Here is a 7,826-nt window from a genome sequence, read left to right on the forward strand (position 1 = left end):
GTGTGCTGTAGTACTGGTTTATCTGGGATTATTGAGTACCCCAGTCCCATGTTGTGGGGTAGTGGGTAGATTTGCCTTCAGGAAAGGGTTGTTTGACAAGCTGGACGTGAGGAAATAGGTAAGAAACAAAGCATTTTTCTGTGGAAGTGACAATAATATGTCTCTTTACCTCAAGCCAAGGTAACTAGTTTTATTAAGGGAAAAATTTATTCATCTCTTATAATATTTATGCATCCAGCAGCTATGCTGCTGCTGCATGGATTTGAGTCTTCTACTAGGACCTTTAGATAGCACTGGGGGGCTGTTGTCTGTCACAAGATAACTTTGCACCTCCTCAAGAGTTGAGTTTTTTTAGTTATTTGCTGAAACATGGTTTAGTTACGTTCAGACCTTCGTAACTTTTCTCCTGCTGAAGCATTTCCATGAAGTTTGTGGTACTTTCCCGTGGTTGGATCTGTTGGTGGAGACTTCAGGGGAAAAAAAAAAGCTCTAAATAATTTGAAGCAGAGTTATGAAATCTCCCAAACTAAGGAAATCCAGTTAAAAATTCAGAATAACTTTTTTAAGGAAATGTTTGAGGAGGTGACAGAATAACAAAGAACATAGCTGATGTTAAACTGTTCTCCTGAGCAAGGGCTAATGCAGATGGTATCTGGATCAGGATGGAAAAAGGGAGCCCCAGGGCTGTGTGGATGCTTCTGTTTCAGCTGTAAATCTCTTGGTGCTTGTCTTCATGCTGTTGCTGTTATAATTTGCATGTACTGCTAAAGCGTCAGCACATTTCTTCCTGTTAATAACAAGTCTAAAATGGGTTTTATTTTTCATTTCTGAGTGGTAGTTTTCAGATGATGCTAAAAAACCAGGTCATGACATTTTTCTCAGAGGAGGACGCCAGATATTGTAATTTTGCATTACAAAGATATATAAAAGAAGAGAGAGAATCAATTACAAAGAGAAAAAATGTGCAAACCCCAACTGTTTTTCAGAAAATAGTTTGTTTTCTATAAGAGATCAGGATTCAGGTAGATGTTTAACCATCTGCCCTCACTTTAAGGCCAGGAGTATTCCACTGTCACATATTCTCTTGCTTTAAGGTAAACATGTCCTTAAAAAACGAAATGCCTTGCTTTGGAAGATGGAAATAAAACTTACGTGGCTGACTGCAGAGAAAAAAAGCTTGTTTTGAAAATGTATGGCCCAAGTCAAACAACTCGGGTTGAAGACCCAGTGACCCTCAGGAGAAAACGTGCCTGTTGAAAACTTCTTTCCCTGTGAAGTGTTAAGGAGAGGAAGCTCCGATGGAGTCTTGTGGACAGAAGATGATGAGGTGGCAGCAGCGGATGAAGGAGATGTGGCATCTCCTCAGCCACCCTTGTGTTGGCTCTGTAGGTACAGTTGCTGCAGATGAGAACTAATACAGGGTGTTGCGAGGAATGTGAGACTGATTTGACCACAGAGGAAAGGAAAAAAGAAAAAAAGGAACAATAAGAGTTCTTTGCTCATGGCCATTTTGTTGACCACTTATTTAATTGCATCCATTATGTGATTTGAAAGAACTTCTATGTTTGTCTCAACAGCCATTGGGATCGAAATGGTGATGGAACTCTGTTGACCACTGCCACAAGGGTGACTTTGTTTTCAGAGCCCTTCTTGAATTTCTGCTCACTCAGAGAGCAAATAAACCACAGAGTTCCTACTGGGCAATTTCAGGAAGAGGAGGAGCATCGTGAATGCTTATTTCAGTTTTGGCTAACTCTACTGGAAAACAGAAGAGATGCTTTGATAGCAGATTATGTGTTTACACTCAGCCTGCCAAAGCCAGAAGTTGGGGTGGAGAGGGTGATGTGCTGGTGACAGCTTCAGGCGGATGACTCGGAGATTCGGGCTGTTTAAGCCGTGGTGCTGGAAGCCCCTGTTATTTATGCTGCTTTGGTCATTCTGCTTACCAGGGCAAGACGTGCGGCTGCGGCGGGCGTCTGCCCCGCTCACTCTCCTGCTCCGGGTGCGTCAGGGCTGTCGGAGTCTGGTGGCAGGAGGTGCAGGAGCACCCGACTCACAGTAAGGAGACACAGCACTGTCCGTGCTCTCCCTAGCTCTGGTGACGAAAGGCATCGTGATATCACTAAAACCCACCATCTTCATGGGTGTTTTTGGGTAAGTGCTAGCAGGATTTCAGGGAGCTGTGTATGGGGGTCCTCTTTTCCTCTCAGTCGACCTGGGAAGGGAAGAGGCATGGGCTTACACCCAAGGCCTGGGGGGCTCACCCTGCTGCAGCAGCCTGTGGCACAGGAAAACCATGGGTAGGATCCAGCAGGGATTTCTCCCTGAGCTGTTATTCTGGCATTGATGCAACATGGGCCATAGCCCAGCTCTGCTCAGGAAGAGGATGGGGAGAGGTGCTACTGGTGTGTCCTTGTCTTTCCCTACCACTGGAGCAGAGAAGGAGAGGCAGGAATGCAGCAAATCAAAGCAGGGAGCATGGCACCTCTATTGCAGATATCAGAAATGGCATCTGATAATTTTAGTGTTGCTGAGGATGGTGTATGTTTAAAATCACCATTATCATCATACCAATAAACTGCTAATCACTGTCACAGAGGTGAGTAAAGAGCAGAATGAGAGTCACCACATCCTGACATTGTCTGTATAAACGCTCCCTCTCTACCTAGATGAAGTCACTGGATACTTCATCACATTTTTTGCTTTGGTACAAGACATTCATAATGAGACTAGCAGGTGACCCTACAAGAGCAAAGCCTCCTACCTGGCAGCGTGTAATTAATAGGTAAAAAATAAAGTCAGGTTGTCTCTTTAGCAGCTTATAAGTATTCTAGGCATTGCAATGTCATATACTTTATGACAGCTTGTAGCTTAAGGAATAAAAAGAAAAGAAATGTACATTCAAGAACTTAATTCTAAGCATTTAGAGATGAAAAACACTGAGGGTGAGATTTTCTGCTGCCTCGCACCTGGTGCAGTGTTTGTGCAAAGTAGATCCCACCCAGTGCAATAGTGTTCACTACCTGCCGAGGGAAATGCTGACACTCAAAACAGAGCTCAGTTCCTATTGCAGGTGAATTGGTGTAAGTGCGAAGTAGCTTCTACAAAACTGATGGAGATGGGTCAGGGGGAAGACCAGAAGGTCTTTTTGTTTTCTCCTCCATGTTTTCAGCCTCTCCCATCCCTGGAAGTGTTCAAGGCCAGATTGGATGAGGTTTTGAGCAACCTGGTGTAGTGGAAGGTGTCCCTGCCCATGGCAGGGGGGTTGGAACTAGATGATCTTTGAGGGCCCCTTCCAACCCAAACCATTCTATGCTTCTAAGGACCCACTTTATGTGACATGATGGGACACTGCTGTTGGGAAGAGGCTGCCATCAGGCTCCAGGAGCTCCTCGGGATTCTGTTCCTGGCAATGATCTCAACACATGGGAGTCTGTTGTGAGTCAGCAGATAAGAATGGTTGAAATTTAACTTTTATTTATGCCTTAATTGTTGAGTGGCCTTTATTTTTTCCTCCTTTATGACACTAACCCTTATGTTCTCGGAGCAGCGATTTGGTGGAGGGTTTGGAGCAGGCATGGACAATCTCACATTCTCCCTGCCCTTGGCTGTGGACCCAGCAGCTGGTGTCTCACCCCTGCAAACTGTAGCTTTGGTGTGTTTTTGGGTTTAGGATATGTGCATCTAACAAACTCTTGCGCACAGAGAGAGGGGAGAGACCTCCTCACTGCCCCTCTGCCCCTTCCTACAGATCCTCCCGGCAGGCTGGTGGCTTTGATGTGCCTCCTGGGCCAGCGTTTTCAGGCTCAGTAGGCTTGGGCGCTGAGATACAGAGTTTACAGCTGAGCACAGAAGAGGGTTTGCAGGTTTTGGACGCTTTGTCTGGTGCCGTGGCTCCTCATTGCCTCTGAGACATGAGGCTCCTTAAACACAGAGCATATCGCTCAATGCTACCCATTGTCGACCTTCATATCTACTGGTAGTGATGGTGACGCTGTAGCCAAATTATCAGATAAATTAATCCAGCTGATAGACGGCACCAGGCAGGGGGACTAAGTTCTGCAGTCCTGCTGCACAGCTTCCTGGTGCCACAGGCACCAACTTTTTTTTATTCTAAATTTATTCTTAGTACTGCTTTCAGGTATCAACCGATCACATGTGAACCATGTGCCTGGATATGAGAGTACTCCTTTCCCTCTTGAAGGCCAGCTCTGTCCAGGAGGTCTGCCAGCACCTATTTAACCTCTCTCGTCTCGCATAAAATAGAGCATTCAGGCAGGCTTTGAGCCAAGTAAATCCTGTATTTCCATGGATGTACTTTGCACATCAGCCAGTCCATCTGTAGCTAGAAGTAACTGCTGAAGGATGGCTTTTTTCCCCGATTTTTTCCTGAGATGGTCGCTATCCTTGGCACTGTGAGGTGTGTGGGGAGAGGAGGGTCCATGCTGCACGTTACCCAAGGCTTTACTTTGGGTCGCAGCTTGTATCCACAAAAGTTCTCTGAATTTATTCCAGAATTATTTTCCAAGGGCTTGGAAGCCATGTATCCATTTTGCAGATAAGAAAGCTGCAGCCCAGGAAGCACTGCTGAGCAGTGGAGGTAAGAAAGACGACCTCAGGGTCTGCTGCCCGTTTCCTCTGTATTTGCACAGCTCATAAACAAATGAGCCCAATGCCAAGGGTGTGTTAATAACTGTTGTGGTTTTTTTTTTTGTGGCTGGATGTGATCCTCCGAACTAAACCAAGCCCAGGCTTGTTGTAAGTCAGTATTAAACTTGGTCATGCTCTTTTGTACTAATTGGGATTGCTTGAATCAATCAGGAGTTTTCAGATACACCGCTGGAGGAAATGAGCGGTTGAACTCATGATGTGTGATTCCCTGTGCAAATGTTTTGAGGTGAGAGCTGGCTCCTACCCTCCTTAGCGCTCTGAGATATATATTTATTTATTAGCCACAAACCACCAGTGAAAGAAGGGAAGGTTTTGCTGCTTTTTTTGTGGGTAGATGATGAATACATAGATACGTTTGCAGTCCTCAGCATGTATATTAAGATTCATTAACTATCTTGAAGCTCACTGATTTAATGCCGTATCATCCAGGAATAGCTGTTCATTAAATAAGTTTCAAGATTTTACAACCTTTCTACTTGTGGAATTTTTTTTAATAAGTGTAGAAAAGATAGTTATCTTCTCAAGCATTGCCCTGGAGAATTGACCTTCCTGCTAAAAGAGCAACCTTTCAGTAGGAAATATTTGGGCACGTTTTTCCTGCCCCTCCAGTTGATTTTACTGAGCACATCCACACAGTCTCAAAGCAAGAACAGATTGTTGCTATTAACCTTATGATGAAAGTTGCTATTAACATATGTATAAGTAGGATATAAATGATTAACAGATGTTGTAAGTCTGTAGCAGCTATGCAGCCTGGAGTGTGGGCATATTGCAAGTGGGTAGGTGCTTTTAAATGGTAGGTATCAAAGTGTCAGCAACCCTTCAGTTACCTTTTTCATCTTATTTCACTCTCTAAGCTATTAGTCATTTAAAAGCCTATTAATTATGTGCTGAATCTTCCTATGCTGTATAGGATAGAAAGGAAGATCTCCCTGGAGGTGTTCAAGGCCAGGTTGGATGAGTCTTTGAGCAAGCTGATCTAGTGGAAGGTGTCCCTGTCCATGGCAGGGGGGTTGGACCTAGATCATGTTTAAGGTTCCTTCCAACCCAAACCATTCGATCATGGATAGCCGAGTGGGAGCACGGTTGTCTGTACTGGTTTTGGTAGAGAAGAAAATAAAAGGAGGGGAGAGCTGCAAAGGTGCGGACACAGTCACCTCCTGCACCTCTAAAGGACTCACCTCTGAGCTGGTCCTCTCTCCGTGCCTGGGATCCCTCAAGCCCCAGTACTGGTGATCCGTTTTGGCTCTTCAGCCTGCCTGAATGGACTAAATGCTGCACTGTGCTGGTTTGGTTCTCAGCACCCATTTTGACTACTGGGAGCTTTGCAGACAGCTGAGAGCACTTAACTGGGGGATATTTCAGGCCTATAAAACTCCTATCAGAGACGGCTCCTGTCCCCAGAAATCCCAGGCAGATGTGCAAGGAGGAGAAGGAGCAGCAGAAAATCAAGTGATTTGGACATCAGTGTCGGGGCTGGTTCTCTTGTCTTCTTGGCAACACCTATCCACTAGAACAAACTACTTCTATAGGTTATCAAGCTCTGCTTAACCTAATGGCCAGTGATAAATCCTTTCCAGCTTTAATTCAATGTTTTGACTGCCTGTTGACACTAAATTACATTAAGAACGGCCACAAACAACATTGCTGCTAAGGAATGTGGCAGCAATATCTGTAATAAAAAAAAAAATTATTACCTGGACCAGTGACCACACGTGTGCAGCCTGTAGCATGATTGCTTTCTTGAATAGTGAAGCTTAAGTCTGGTATTCATCGGTTGTCCCATCACTTTGTCCTCAATGTGAGGTGGCTGGGCAATCAAATTTAGAAATTATGGTGAAGAGAATATTAAAGAAAATCAGTTGATTTTTGTCAGGGAAGGTGCAAAGGGCAGCGAGAGGAAAGCTGGAAGATGTAATGTTATGTAAAAGGCTGTAATAAAATGGACACAAATCAGCTGTTTTTCACAGACGCTGGAGAACAGTGGGGAGTCATGCGCTTAATTCATGGAGAAATTGGAGCGGTGTTGTCTTTGGTGTCTCAGTAGTGCCGAAAACCTGTGCTAGGCAGTTCTGGGTGTGTTAATATGTAGAAGCTGGAATGACATTGTTAGTAGGACTCCTGTATAAAACGAGGAAATTGAATGAATACAACAAATGCTGCCCTCAGTAAATCCGATCAGCTCCACATAAATGCCATACTGAATATGTACTTGGAGCTCTGTTGAATTATACATCCCTGGCTGGCCAGGCACGGAGCCCTTCCCTGCTGCATCCCCTTACAGACACGGCTCTGCACGAGCTGGCCCTAAATCCTCTCTTCTGTGACACATGTGAAAAATTTTCTTTTTCTCTATTCGTTACAAGAAGGAACACAGCCTGATAATTACTTTGCTGCCTTGTGTTACTTCGCTGGGTTTTAATGTTAAACTAGTCCACGCTTCCAGCTTCCCAGCTTGGTGCAGGGACTGGCTATAGCCCCGTGGCAGGGGCGCTCAGGGAGGAGGCAGAAGAGGTTTTGCAGGCTGGAGGGAGGTGAACTCTGTAGTGAAAGTCCATAAACCACCACGTTTCACACCTGGAGACTACATGGAGCCTGCCAGTAACAAGATTTTAGGTCATAAACTGTGCACATGGCTGCAATCTCTTGTTATATATTAAAAAAGTCTATAAATGCCATAGTCAGTTGCTCTCTGGAAGTCCCCTGGGTACTTTTTGCCCCCTCCTCTGGCAGGTCAGCATAGCTGAAAAAACATCTGTGCTTCTAACAGGGGAAGGCTAGCTGACAGCAGCACCTGAAAGCTTTTATAATCCTGGGAACAGCACCCAGGTAGTTAATTCCCTGGGCTGAAAGGGGAAATTTGTCTGCACCAGGGCTGGGTGGTGGAAAGATAAGTGTCTTTTTTTTGGTGTATGTGGGTGTTTGGTTTTTTGGTTGTGTGGGGTTTTTTCATTAGTGTGTGTGTGTGTACTATGGGGAGCAGAGTGTGTTTGTGTGGGATATACAGCTCTTACTTGACAGAGATGGGAGTTGTCGAAGGATATGGTGGCTAGTTTAGGAAGGGCACATCTCTTTTAGAAGCTAAGAGCCTGGATCTGCATACCCAGGGTGAGTATGGGGAAACTGAGGCAGGTCACCCAGCAAAAAGCATAGCA

The sequence above is a fragment of the Tauraco erythrolophus genome, chromosome 5 (assembly GCF_009769465.1).
Source record: "Tauraco erythrolophus isolate bTauEry1 chromosome 5, bTauEry1.pri, whole genome shotgun sequence".
Lineage (NCBI taxonomy): Eukaryota > Metazoa > Chordata > Aves > Musophagiformes > Musophagidae > Tauraco > Tauraco erythrolophus.